Source organism: Scyliorhinus torazame, chromosome 15 (genome assembly GCF_047496885.1).
Source record: "Scyliorhinus torazame isolate Kashiwa2021f chromosome 15, sScyTor2.1, whole genome shotgun sequence".
Lineage (NCBI taxonomy): Eukaryota > Metazoa > Chordata > Chondrichthyes > Carcharhiniformes > Scyliorhinidae > Scyliorhinus > Scyliorhinus torazame.
Genome location: NC_092721.1, coordinates 97,706,436 through 97,721,479, shown reverse-complemented (window position 1 = coordinate 97,721,479; position 15,044 = coordinate 97,706,436). Strand labels below are relative to the sequence as shown.

General features: G+C 46.1%; 1 protein-coding gene across 4 annotated transcripts in view; it reads right to left on the bottom strand.

The window, feature by feature from the left end:
- The window catches only part of nox4 (NADPH oxidase 4), a 428,930-nt gene that overhangs the window by 412,044 nt on the left and 1,842 nt on the right, over nucleotides 1-15,044 (bottom strand). The gene's annotated exons all lie outside the window — the stretch shown is intronic.

Sequence of the window (15,044 nt, the reverse complement as noted above, 5' to 3'; positions counted from 1 at the left end):
AGTCGGCGTACCTACACATCAAACTGCAGTGGTTACAAGAAGGCAGCTGACCACCACCTTCTGAAAGGCAACTCGGGATGGGCAATAAATGCTGGTCTAGCCAGCGACGCCCAGATCCCATTAATGAATTTTTTAAAACCCAGTTTTGGGTTGAGTATCAACTTGTGAATCTTTCCTATATGCTTACGGCAGGCAGTAATAGCAGGCAAGCCCCCTGATCAGCCAAAACCTGCAGAAGGCAATGGCAAACTACTGCAATATCTTGCTAAGTGTAACCATGGACCAATACATGGAGTCCCATGTTCGCCAAAGCCCTCTTAGGGCATGGGATCGGAAGAGAGAGGGTGGCCTATAATAAATTCCAAATTAGGTAGCAGTTACTTTCTTCCCAGAAGCAAACTAAATAGGTTCAGCAATTTTACCATCTCCTATACTATCCCAATGTTCTAATGCCAAAATGGAAATCAGTAACTGCCTTCCTTCCTTTTCCCTACCCTGTTCCCCCTGAAAATTTTGCATTCACAGATGTTTAGTTTTTAAATCCAGCCATACATATGTTAACACTGTATTGTATTCCCTTCATCAATGCTCCTTGAGCTCATCGATTTTATGAAATATACTTAGAACATTTACACACATGCAACTCAAATCAGCCTGTTTACTTGTGAATTGCATTCATTTTAACACTCCTTTTTCTAATATGTTTTTAATAATTTTCCTGTTTATCCAATCTCCCTTTTGTGGTTTTTATTCTGTCCATGCTCTGCCACATTACTTGAATATATTATCAAGAAAACATTAGTCATTTTCCTAGAAAAAAAACTACAGATGCTAGTCATGCTCAAGTAAACCTACCACCCCTGTAACTAGCCCCTTTTGTCCTTTAGTATCAATTTCCCAGAAATCTTAACCCTTTCCTTTTGTATCCTATTTCCACTCATACATTTACTGCTCTTATTTTACTCTTCAGTCACCAAAATGATCACCCTTGGACATCCTTCTGTCAAAAAAATTTAATCTCTGCGCAGGATTAAGTCTATTCCTTCCCATATCATCAATATAAATTGTAACTCTGGTTGTTCCTTACCCCTGTCCAAAATCCTTCACATCCACTCATTTAGATCCTTACCTTGGCACCTCACAGGCATTGGTCCAAATTCTGGGGGTGGGGGGGCAGGGGGAGTTAACCCCTTTGAAAGGGACCACAACTGATGGCAGGCATGCACAGATTAACATAGAAACATTGAAGTTGCAGTCAGTAACCCAATGTCCTGTCACAAGCTGCACTGTGCCAGTCCCCCCACTCCCAAGCCCTTCCCAAAACATCAAAACAGGGAGAACATCAACTTTCCCGTTCCCAGAATTGCTGTGGAAAACTCTTTTTTTTTTAAACTTACACTTTGTTCAGTCAGGTGTAGCTTGGTTTTCAACAGTGATGGGAGTAATAAAATTTGCTGAACATAAAAATTGACCCTGAAAAATAATTTGATAGTCTAAAGAGTGCTGATATTTTTATATATCTTTGTCATTTGAATATTTCAGTTTCCACTTATCTTCCTCTGGTTGCTGCCATTGTCGTACATATTCAATTAATTCAACATTGAGAACATACGAATTGGCGGCTGCCTTCTTCCTACATTGATAAACGGTCACACACTTCCTTTCCTTACTAAACTGCTCTGTCTGCAAAGTGCATTAAGAAACCCTTCGACTGCCTTTATGTAGTAGTGTCACCAGCTGGAAGGTCAGAAGCTTGCATATCAAGCACACGCAGTTGGAAGCACTTCCTGCACATGTGACATTCACCAATCTGGATGCCACTAATCAAGAGTAAATCACAAATTTTGTTTCCAATCCCAGCCAATCAGATAGCTCAGATAGAATTTTCAAAGTAGATTGAGCACTCTTGATTTTTAACATATTTTAATAAATAACATCTATGTAGACTAATTGAAAATCATACATCTGCATGTGCATCCTGTCTGCAGCATCAGACCTAAACAATGTTATTAACTGCTATTCTAAATTCCTAATCTAATGAATTTGGCCTCTGTAAACTTGTAACTCTAATTGAACAGCCTGGGGACCAGATTGTGTGAATCTAGTGCCAGATTGCTCAATGCTCTCAAAATGTTTTCTGAAAATCTATCATTTAATGCTCGGAATAGGAGTTCCAGCAAGAAAAAGTACACATTTTCACAATAAAAGGATGAAATTTATCCATTGACTAGTGTTTTGGCTCATTCAATACAATCAAAAGATTTCTTTTTAAGCCTTCAGCTGCTCCCTAAGATGTGATGCTGTGAACTGAAATTGGATTGTGAGGGCAGCACGGTGGCGCAGTGGTAGCACTGCAGTCTCACTGCGCCGAGCTCCCAGGTTCGATCCCGGCTTTGCGTCATGTCCGTGTGGAGTTTGCACATTCTTCCCGTGTTTGCGTGGGTTTCGCCCCCACAACCCAAAGATGTGCAAGGTAGGTGGATTGAGCATGCTAAATTGCCCCTTAATTGGAAAAAATTAATTGGGTACTCTAAATTTTTTTTTAAGAAATTGGGTTGTGTAGCAGGTGTGCTGGGTCGAGATCTCACAGAATCAATCCACTATTGTCAAAATACTTTTCCTCAGCTCTAGCAATTACTGTTTTACAAGAATATTTCAGGAAAAGCGCAATAATAAAATCCACAATTCAGGAGTGATTCTTTAAAAAAACACTACGAATGTCAGACACTGGGAAAGAGTGAAAATAGGTCACAGTATTCTGGAGGAGCCCACATCATTGCTTTAATCTCCAATTTGTATTGTATCTGACACTTATAAAGTATATTTGCCAGTGTCTGGAACAGAAAGAAACCTCAGCTAGAAATGTTCACATCCAAATGAAATCCCCAAACACTGGCACAAACGTACCCCCTGTAGCACCAAATTATTCTTTCATGAGAAGTGGGCATCGCTGAAAAGGCCAGCATTTGTTACCCATCCCCAATTGTCCTTTTGGAGCACAGTTAAGAGCCAACTACATTGCTGTGGGTTCAGAGCCACATTTAAGTCAGACCTGGTAAGGAAAGCAGATTTCCTTCCCTGAAAGAATCAGTGAACCAGGTGGGTTTTTACGAAATACAATGATAGCTGTCATGGTCAGCATTACTGACTGAATTTAAATTCCACCAACTGCCGTGGTGGGATTCGGACCCATGAGCCCAGACATTAGTTTGGGCCTCTAGATTGCTCGTCCAGTGACATTACCACTGCACCGTCAACACCACAGTCTGCTGTGGTTCAGAGTAGCAGTGGTAGCAGAGAGCAATTAGGGGCACGATTTAATAGGAAAAACACAGAGTCCCGTTTTGGGTGCCAATAGCGGGGTATTTTGCACTGAGAACGAGCCCGCTATTAAATGGGACTTTCTTTTTGGGCCTCGACGAGGACAATCCTGCCAAGGCCGCACTTACATTCATTTCCTGCACTGTACAGGAAGAGATCGGGTGTATTTTAAAATGCCGCCCCCATCTCTTGACCCCCCCCCCACTGCGACCTCCGGAACCCCCCAACTTATTGATTAGGGGATCCTCAAGTCCCCTCACCCCACCTCATAAGGGCAGGACACCCACAAGCCTAATCTCTGGCAGGGGCATACTGACAGTGCCCCTGCCAGCTTGGCAGTGCCACCTGGGCACTTCCAGGGTGACAGGCTGGCACTGCCAGAGTGGCCAAATGGCACTGCCAGAGTATGAGCCAGGCAGTACCAAGATGTCCGGTTGGAATCAGAGGTGCCAGTGTGCAACCCTGCCCAGGGGCCTCCAATCTCCTGGGAGGAGCCCTCCCCCACGTCTGGTCCACGTTTGTGTCGACCACTGCTAAACAGCATCATGGCGAGGTCTCCAAAGCGCGGGCATTTGATCCCGGACCTTGGGAGACTCCAGCGCAAACATATTTCTGTGAGCTTAACTGCACATTAAATATGCAAACCTGAATCCCGCCCATTGAGGGCGAGATCCAGATCGCACTGTGGTGACCTACCAGGGCCCAGCTTCAAGGCCAATTAAATTGGACATCCTAAATTAAAGAATTGGGTATATTAAAATCATACTGCAGTCAAACCTCTGGCTGCTTGCTGGAATTCAGGCTTGACCAAAGTCAAACATGCAACCAACAGAGAAGCTGCCAGACATGTCTGGACCTGCCCATCAATTACCCACAGGAGATCATTGCACCCTATTGATGTGCACAGGTCTATTGTCAGTAACCCAGATTGGGCCAGACTTTCTGTCGCCCAGAGTTTCTGTTGTTACCTAATATGGGAACAGGTCATGTGCAGCCCACACCATCAGAGATGGGACACCTGAGGCGGGCTCAGGTGTCAAATGATCATTAACCGGATCATTGTGTGCTGAGGCCCCCTCGCAAGGCATCATTCGCAGGAAGCCAAAGGAAATGGCAAAAGAGCATGAAGCAGATAAAAACAGGCTCCTGAGGCACATCAGCAGCGAAAACGTCATGCAGAGGCAATCAAGACGACTGACCAGAAAGAGAAGGAAGGAAGAATCAGCCTGCGAGACTCACCTTTGTGATGACGGACCAGAGGGATTCAAGAATTAGACCCACAGTTCAATCAAGCTATCATTGTGGGTAGTATAATTGAATCTTGGGTGTTTTAGTATTATATACTTTGGGGTCATTTACGGGTTAATTGTGTGTTTAATAAAGACTATTGAACCTGTATTTGTGTTCGTTCTTTGATCTCCTCGCTATTAAAAGACACTTAGGTAAAACTTTTGAGTAAGTGATCTGGTCAAAAGTATCTGAATTGGACAGATACATCAGCGATGTCTCGTTAGATCTCGTGAGATCTCGTTAGGAGCCCCGAGTGTCGTAAACCTGCCGGCCCCATTGCGTCACCGGGTCGGGTGCGACGAGGCCATCCGATCACAGTCCAGAACAAAGAATGGTAGAGGCTGGAGCAAAATCCAGAAGAACATGCTAATCCTGAATGAAGTACTCACTAATAGCTGCAGATCCAAAAGCATAATGAAGCAGTTCTGCCCGTGCAAAGGAATTCAATGATTTTATTAGTTGATCACACCCACAAAAGTCTGGCAATTCCTAACCCACCACAACAGCATGTTGCAATTCAACACCATAATTCTAGGTTCTCCACACTACGTCACACTGGGTGAACATAATGTCCCCATTCCTCCAGCACCCCGTCACTGCCCCAAAGAAAAAGCCATTTTACTATTTCTCCCCACTGATGAGCATTCTGACCCCCACTGAGCAGCAACCTGTGTGCCTTCAGGCAAACTGTAACTCCCTACACCCATGATCCAGAATTTTACACTGCTCCTCCAATAGCTTTTTATGGAAGCATGAAATTGTAGAGGTGGGATTTCTTCCAAGTTCCCATGCACCTAGAGGGAAAAAGACATGAAAAAAATGGGAAAATAATAACACTGGTCTGAACACCCCAACCTTGCAGCGATTTTACGCTGGGGCAGGAAGCTGACCTTTCCGCCAATTGAGGCCCTTAAGTAGCCAAGTAATGGCCACTTAAAGGCCATTTCCCACCAAGCCTCAAATTCTAGGCTGGCAGGTGGACTGAAAATCTGTGAGGGGAAGGCTGGAATTAGTCCAAGTTAGATCTGGAGCAGGAAGGTTGTGGTGCATAGCTTCATCAGAAGACCCCTTCTAACCCCACCCCCAAAGGCCCGTTGACAATCAGATTGGCCAGCTGCTCCCCAAGGTGGGACTTCCTCCTGAACGAGGGGCGGAAGTCCTGCGTGCTGTCAGTCAATGCTCATTGGAGCGTAAAGTGGCAGTGGGTCAGCCAGAGTCAGCGGGGCCCAAGCCCCCACTATCCTAAAACATCAGGCTGTGGGAGAGCAAAACGAACAGGGAAATGATAGGTGTGCAAGTCTGTTGACAATGAAGTAAACAAAGCAATGTTGTGATCCTTTTTATTCTCGATTGTGAAATAATTCGCAACTGCGATAAAGATGTTTTTTTTCATGCTTAAATTCTCCCTGCACAATGCGTAGATTGAGCTCTCATTGTTTTTCAACTAACTACAATCTTGGCAAAGAGTCTACCAACTGACTTTATTTCACATCTTACCATTTTGGGAATTAATGAAAATTTTGGATACACAGGACTCCTTAGGCGGTGTGTATTTCTCATTGGTTTCAATTATCATTTTATTAGAATTACATTTTCTCTTAATTTGAACAGTAAACCTAGCTGGTGTTAAAATTATTTATAGGGCAGGATTCAAAGAAAACATTTCTGAGTGTCATTTTGGGCCCGTCTGGCGGGATGGTCCTCGGCAGCTGTGTTGGTGAAATCACAGCCTGTATCAAACGGCACTTAGTGCCAAAAAATGAGCTCCCACGAGATTCTCGCCATCACTGGCTCCCTCGCCATTTGATTCGCCAGACTCGCGCCGCAGCTTCTCGCTGCTAACAAGAGGGAGATGTTTTAAACACTCCCTCACCACTCACTCCCAGTCAACACACAAGCATGACAGCGCGCAGATCTGCTCTTCGCTTTGGCGATGCCAATCTGGCCAGGCTTCTCGACGCTGATCGTCAAGGGGGTTGAGGGGAGGACGACAACAGCAGGGTGAGCAATGCTGCATGGGAGGCAGTGGCAGCAGCTGTCAGTTGGGCAACAGGAGTGCCTCCATCTAATGTCAGAAGAAGACCAATGACCTCCACCGAGCTGCAAGGGTAAGTTACCACCTCTGCTCTGGCATCAGTTCCACTTGCCACCCCATAAACTCTCAAACTCCCTCCACAAATCACTGACTGATACCTCACACCCTCCCTACATCCGATCTTTGTGCTTCTTCCTCGGCAATCCCTGGCACCCACCAGCACAATCCTTTCCTATCCAGGTGCGATGCCCACTCAAGCCACCTGCTATAGACCCGCCCCCCACGACCTATGCAGCTCACAATGCCCTCTCTTTGTCCTTGCAAAAGATAGCCCTTAATAAGCTGGGAAGGGCGAAAACGGGGGGGTGGGCAGGATGCTAGAGATCTGAGGAACGGGTCCTGGAGTTCGCAGGGGTTGCCAGAGGAGATAGCAGTCACTGACAGCGAGAGGTGAGGATCCACTGCCCCTTCACCCTGATGACCTGTCTCAAGTGAGTTGTTTATGTCAGACAAAATGATCTTTCCCCTCACTGACCACATGTCAATTGTCTCGTAGCATCTACATCTGATGAGGCTGGGTCATCCGGAGTCATTCTTCCCAACCACCCAAGAGAAGAGGAGAGCTCCGAGGAGACCACCATTGAGGCGTCACAGCTTTCACCCCCCACCTTCCACCAGCGCAGAGATATACACCTCGGTGGGCAACATTAGTGGACAGGCGTCTGGGGCAAAATCTGGTAAGAACCACACAGTTGCTGATGCACATCAGGTGGAGGCAGTGACATCCAAAGGAGACAACAGTCAGAAGTCTCCTAGATCCCAGGACCTAGCTGGGTCCGAGTCAGAAGCCGAGCCCCTGGACAAGGTTCTCCCAGAGGTGATGCAGACATTAGCCAGAGCTGTGACATTCAGGATGGGATGTCAGCGACATTCCTGCGACTGCAGAACCAATTGAAGGAATTCCAAAAGCTTTGGATACAGGAGATGGTACCGACAATGCGTGGCACAAAGGCCAACACTGCTAGGATGGTGACCGGAGTCTGGAGCACAACATCTGCGTCTTGAGTGGTGGTGCCTCATGCGTGACTCAGTCTGGGACGACCATGGTTGAGGGCATCGACATCATGTCCCAGTCGCTGAGGGACATGTCCCAAATGGAGGTGGGCATTGACGAGGCACTGCAGAGCATTGCCCAAGCACTGAGGGGCATTGCTGAGGGTGTTGACACCATGGTGCAGACAATGGGGAACCACCAGGACTGGCAGAACAAGATAAGCTCAATCAAGCTGCCACTCTGATTCACGTAGTCCCCCAGGGCCATACAGGCACCATCAGGGAGGAGAAGGTGCTGAAGGCCAAACCAGGGCCTGCCATCAAGGAGACAATGGCAATCTCCATCGCTTCCAAAACCCCCCTCCTGACACCGGCACATCTCAAGAACAGCGGGCAGAATAGGGTGGCATGGTGATGCCTGTGACACCAGTAAGTCAGACGGGGCCCTCCGCCTCCAGACCCTCCAGAAGATGTCCCCCCAAGGGCATCAAAGGCCTCAGGGTGCGGAAAGCAGGCTTCCTCCACTTCTGATGTGCACCCTGGGGATGCAACTAGATGTAGCAGTAGACCACGAAAGACCAAGGAGGAATGAGGAGCATTGAGTGGGCAATGTGGGGTTTGCTATCTCTAGCTAGGGGGAATGGGAGTCTGTCACAGTAAAATGTTCACTATTAAAACATGTAAACCCTCTGTGGATGTACTGCAGGGCACCATTAGAGCGGTCCAGGCATCGGAACTGCATTTTCAGCATTCCGATGTACCACTCAATGACAGCATGGGTGGCAACATGGGCCACATTATAATGGGTCTCCACATCAGTCTGAGTCCTCTGCAATGGCATCACCATCCATGACCTCAGTGGGTATCTCTTGTCGCCCAAGAGCTTTCCCGTCATCATGCGGTGACCATCCGAGTGCCCCAGGATGTAGTTGTCATGCACGCTCCCTGGCTAGCATGCAGATACGTGCATAATACGGACGGTCTGAACATTCAGGAAGTGGAACCTCTTCCTGTTAATAAAGGGCACTCACTAATGCCCCGGTGTGTGTGCAGAGCGAAATATGTGCCATTGATTGCCCCGTGGACCTGGGGCATCCCGGCAAGGGTGGAGAACCTTGCAGCCCAGGATTCCTGGTGGTCCTGGTCCAGCTCAAAGGCGATTAAGTCTGATGCCGGGCATACAGAGCATCCGCAACCTCCTGGTAAATGTCACATAGACCCCAGCTTGAGCACTAGAATGAACGAGTGGCATAAAAGTTGAGGGCTGCGGTGACCTTCACGGCCACCGGAAGCAGGTGTCCTCCTCCTCCACAGGTGCCAAGCCCACAAGGACATGGCACAGGTGCCGTACTGTTTTTCTCCTGAGATGGAGCCTTCTGCGGCACATGCTCTCCGTCAGCTCACTGAACGACCATTGACGCCTGTACACATTGGGCAGTCAGTCGTTGGCGTCCATTCTGAGTCCCTCCACAGCCTGATGGGCGACTGGGTCTTCAGAGTGTGCAGTGGATTCCTGAAAATGAGGTGCTGCCTCCGGCCTGCATTGTCGCTGCTGCCTTCTCGGGCGTCTGGGCTGCCACCAGCAATGCAAGGGCAGCTGCGGTGGGATCGACACCAGCAACCATTTTGGTATTTGTAAAGAATTGGAGATGGAGAGAGACCAACAATCAGTTAGGGCTCCCATCCCGGGGCCCTCAAATGTCCCCAAGCCACCCCCACCCTTACCATGACTGTCCCACCTTCTCTCTGAGTGCCATGCAGCGAGTCAGGTGTGCAGATAAACCCTGCTCTGCACAAACACCTCCAGCCACATCAACAGCCCGTGGGCCACAGGCCTCTGTCGGGACCTTTCGGAAGACCATGTTCAGGTGCCCTCCCCTGAACCACATACTTACCCTTTGGTCACGAGAGGATCCCCAGTGCTTAAGCCCTGCGCTTAATTGTTGACAGCTGCCTCTATGGTGCTGACACTCCTGGAGTTCAGGCACATTGTTCAGGGATCAAAGTTTGCTTGACATGCAGTGTACTAATCATCCTCTGAGGCATAGCATGTGTGGCTTTGAGGAGGCACCTTAAGTACTATCACACCACCAAGGCTAATTCCTCATTTGAAATAGCCTTCATTTGTGAAGCTCGAGACTGCTCACATTCAAAGGGACTGAAATTGAATTTCAGGATAGAAGCCATAGCAGGGCCCTGTCCTGGAAGAGTTTGGTCGGACTGACAAGCTGCAGCTGTGGTTGTCCCTGTTATGGGTCTCCACAATATTTAAAGATGGTTTGAAGGCTTCACAGACGCAAAATGCCTCAACCCCCCTGGAACAGGGGCGACCCCCGACCTGGCTTCAACCCCCTGACCAAGCCCAACCCCCTGATGGATCCCCCCAATGCCCCCACCCCCACCCCGAGCATTGGGGCAGCAGCACCAGTGCCCTTGAGCTGCATGCCGGAAAATGGAAATTGCTACTCACTTCCTAACTTCTCCGCAGAAACCAGTGCGCCAGCTTCACTTTTTTGAAAAGGAGTACTGAATGATGCCCGCTTGATTTCTTGCTGGCGAGGTCGGTAATTCTCGGGAGGCCGCTGCATTCAACTTCAATCTTGTTAATCAGAGTGAAATGAATGCAAATGAGAGTTAATGATATTGTCGCTATCTTTGGGCGAGATCCAGAAGTCACCACCGGGAGTGGGCCAGATGAATTGCAAACTGGTTTGCACCTGCCGCAAATCTAAATTTTGGCCTTTCCCAATATCTACCCGGCATGCCCAGATCCACGCCAGGCGCAACGCCATGGTTAAATCATGCTATAGATGCTAAAAAATACATTATTAGTTTTTTTCAGGAGTAACCATCAGTGTTTATGAACTAACAGCAAAAGGGAGGCCTATGCACCAAGATGGCCCAACGCTGTTTAGTATGTGACTTCCACTGATCTCCCAAGCAATAATGCTCCCTCATGTCCATTACATCAGTAAGCAGCTACAAAATTTAGTATATGAGTGCTAGTTGTAACCACATGTGCTAAAAATTGGACGGTACCAATCTGTGGATCCCGATACATAATTGTCCCTTGACAGATCAGCAGACCGCACACGGATTTTGTGCTGCCTGCTCATCTCCATTATTGCAGCATGTATTCCAAAAAGAAATGCCCTGCTAACTAGCTGCACACTCAGCCAGAGGCCCTGGTGCATGCGTGGCTTGAACAAGTTAAAGCTCGCCTGCCTGCGACAAAATCAGCTACAGCTCTTAAAAGAGAGTTGCATTCTAGCTGCAGCGAATGCTGGTCTCGAGAAGGAGTAGAATTCCAATGGATCAGCAGGTCAGAGAGAGGGTTCCTAGGTTTTCAGCGGTCTTCGTCCAGGAGATAGAAAGTCAGAGACAAGTTTATGCAGAGGGCTAGGTGGTCCTAAAGCATACACTGTTATATGGCACCATGGGCTAGTTAGTGTGTGGTCAATTCCAACCCCAATTGACCCAGAGATGCAAATTCAATTGATTTAGCCAATAATTCTTCGAAAAGTACACAAAGTCTTTGGTCCTTGACTGCCCAGTAATTACAGTCATTAGGTTTGCAAATTTAAACACACATACTTTTTATTTAGAACAAGAAATATAATGAAATATGCAGCAAATACAACTGATTTAATGATTAGCTAATTCTTAATCGCCCACTTCAACTTGCTCCCATCGTCTACACAGGCATACACAAGACAGACAAACACAGAGGGGAGAAGAGGGTGAAAATAATAAGTAAAAGGAAAAAGAGTTTCTGTTTCAGTAGGGTGTCTTTAATCAGGCCTTCCTTCAAAGTAAGCTTTCAGATTCAGGTCTCTGCAGTCTGTAATAGTTTCACGGTAGATTCACTCATTTAGGTCCTCTGTAGTTTCAGAAATACATCACCTCATAGCCTTTCTGGAGAGACAGAGAGGTCCTTCCCCTGAGTGTCCAGGATTCAAACTGAGCTCCTTGGTTCTCTGAAAATCATTCTACTCGAGTAGGATCCAATCGCCACCTGTTGTCAGGCAGAATACGGCCTTTTAGTCAATTTATCGGCCACCAGCCAATCACTCAAACCGAGTCCCATGCCACCTCTTGGGTGCCGAGAAGTTCTCCTGTTCAAAAGACTAGCGCCATATACTATGCTGCAACTTTTTGAATTCCTCCATCTCTCTGCTGCTTGACTTAGAGATACATGTCCATTAAGCATTCATGGATCAAAATGATAACAGCAAGAATAAAGAAAGAGGAAATAAGGGAATCATCAGGAAGGAGCTTATAACTGCTATTTTGTGGGATAAGGCACACAGAGGCCAATTCAAGTAGTGAGCTAACGTTTAGTATCTGGATGACACTTTGTCAAAAAGCCATCCAGACTCGAAACATTAGCTCCCTTCTCTCTCCACAGATGCTGTCAGATCTGCTGCGATTGTCCAGTATTTTCTGTTTTCGTTTCAGATTCCAGCATCCACAGTAATTTATTTTTATAATAATTTCAAAAATTGTTGCCTAGAGGACCTGGCTGTAGTGCCACAAAGTGTTCAATGACCTCATGAGAGTGATCAAGGTCAGTGAATGCATCTTCAAATGCTATCTCTCACCCATTGCACCACCAACCTCTCCCTCTGCTCAATGCACTCACCCATTTCAACTATCTAGTCATCAGGACTCGTGCTAACCTTCATATCCACAACTTCATCTTTGCACACTTACCACTGGTGGAATCAGCGGAGAACCGATGAGAGAGAGGCACCTTTTAAGAGATGTTGCCTCGAAGCTCGCAGTGAATTAAGCCGTTGTAATCAACATCATCAAGAACATTCAGGATTATGGTGCATTCCTGTCTTATGCAACTCCTCAAATCAGGGCAGCACAAAATTAATTCATTTGACCTATACGAGAGGCGGCGCGGTGGTCAGCACTGCTGCCTCACGGCGCCGAGGACCCGGGTTCGATCACGGCTGTGACACTGTCCGTGTGGAGTTTGCACATTCTCCCATGTCTGCGTGGGTCTCACCCCCACAACCCAAAGATGTGCAGGTAAGCCATGCTAAAATTGCGCCTTAATTGCAAAAAGATTATTGGGTACTCTTCATTTTTTTAAAATGCAACTTCTCAAATCACACTTCACCTTCATCCTGCTATCTGGCATGAAGTACAAACTGCAGATAGTATGACTATGGACCTCTTCTTTTCCACCCAACCACCTTCACTAACTCATTACCTCCGACTCCTACAGCACCACTATCAGTGGTGTTGTCAAACCCAAGTTTGCAACCTATTTACATCAATGAAAATGCCATTGACAGACCAACACAAAATTAATTAATTTAATCTTTGTCCTAAACGAGGGGCAGCGCGGTGGTACAGTGGTTAGCGTTGCTGCCTCACGGCGCCGAGGACCCAGGTTCGATCCCGGCTCCGGGTCACTGTCCGTGTGGAGTTTGCACATTCTCCCTGTGCCTACATCGTTCTCACCCCCAAAACCCAAAGATGTGCAGGGTAGGTGGTTGGACACACTAAATTGCTCCTCAATTGGGAAAAAATATATATATTTTAAATCTTTTGTCCTAAACAATTTCTGCAGTATGTAATAAAGCAGGAATTGAAACAGAAAACAAAACTGAAAGGTAATTCTGAAATGTGCTTTAGGAACATAGATTGAAGTACAAATCAGGCATGAACGTATTGAATTATGGGATAGGCTAGTGGTATGTAATGGCCTCCTCCAATTCCTATCTTCCTAAAAGACAGTTGTATTATTTAATTGTTCATTGTTGCTCTATACCTCAACCCCATTTACTTGTTTGATATCTTATGATATGTTTACGTAACAAAAATCTACTGAACAATAACATACTTACATAGAATCACTTATGGTGTACTGCAGGAATTGGTGCTGGGTCCCTTGCTGTTTGTAGTGTACATTAATGATCCAGATGTGCAAGTTGGAGGTGTGATCAGTAAATTTGCAGATGACACAAAAATTGATGGTGTGGTAAATAGTGAGGAGAAATGCCTTAGATTACAGGATGATATAGACAGACTGATCAGATGGGCAGAAGAGTGGCAAGTAGAATTTAACCCTGAAAAGTGAAAGTTATGCATTTTGGAAGGATTAACAAGGCAAGGGAATACACAATGAACGACAGGACGCTAAGAAGTACAGCGGACCATAGGGACCTTGGGATGCATGTCCATAGATCCATGAAGATAAGGTGGTTAAGAAGGCATAAGGGATATTTGTTTTTATTACCTGAGGCATAGAATATGAGAAAGGAGATTGTGATGGAGCTGTAAAAAATTATCAATAGGCCATCTAGTCACCACACTAAGGATATGATTGCACTAGAAAGGGTGCAGAGGAAATTCACCAGAATGCTGCCTGGGCTGGAGCGTTTCAACTAGAAGAGGCTGATTAGGCTGGGGTTGCTTTCCTTAGAACAGAGAAGGCTGAGGGGGGGACATGATCAAGGTGTGAAAAAATTATGAGGGACATAGGAAGGAATGTTTCCTCTTAGTATAGGGGGCATAGATTTAAAGTAATGGGCAGGAGATTTGGAGAGGATTTGAGGGAAAACCTTTTCACCCAGAGGATGTTGGGAATCTGAAACTCGCTGCCTAAAAGGGTGGTAGAGGCAGGAACCCTCACATTTAAGTAGATTTAGATGAGCACTTGATACACCTTAGCATACAAGGCTTCAGATGACGAGCTAGAAAATTGGATACGGATAGGTAGGTGTTTGATGGCCAGCACAGACAGATAGGATGAAAGGCCTCTTTTTGTTCTGTAAAACTCTATCACTGTGACTCTAACACCGAGTGCCTAAGCACATAACTCAGTTTTGAATGCTTCTTGGGGGAAAGAATTCCAGATTTCCACAGTCCTTTGTGTGGAGAAGTACTTCCTGATTCTACTTCTAAGTGGCTCAGCTCCAATTTTAAAGTTATAGCTCCTTGTTCTGGGTGCCCCTAAATCATCTTAAAAAATAACCAAACTATTCTAATTGTTTTGCTTTTACCTTTGAATCAGTAGTGTTGCTACAGTGCTAACAGGCCAAAGATATCATAAGAAAAATCAGCACAACTTTTAAACATCAATAGAGCAAAAAGCAGGACAGCTTTTCAAATAATGGGAAAAGACCTAGGATAAAATAGCATTCTGGATTTTTTTTAAAGTCAGCACACAATTTATGTTTAAAATCAATTATTTTTTTTTCTTCAGAAAAAAATTATATGTTTCATCACAATCTGACTTAAACACTCCAAACTTAAAACGAAAATCATCAGAGGGTTGATTTTGCCTGGACTAAAATCTGTTCTTTGTGATCTTGGTTAGTGCAGT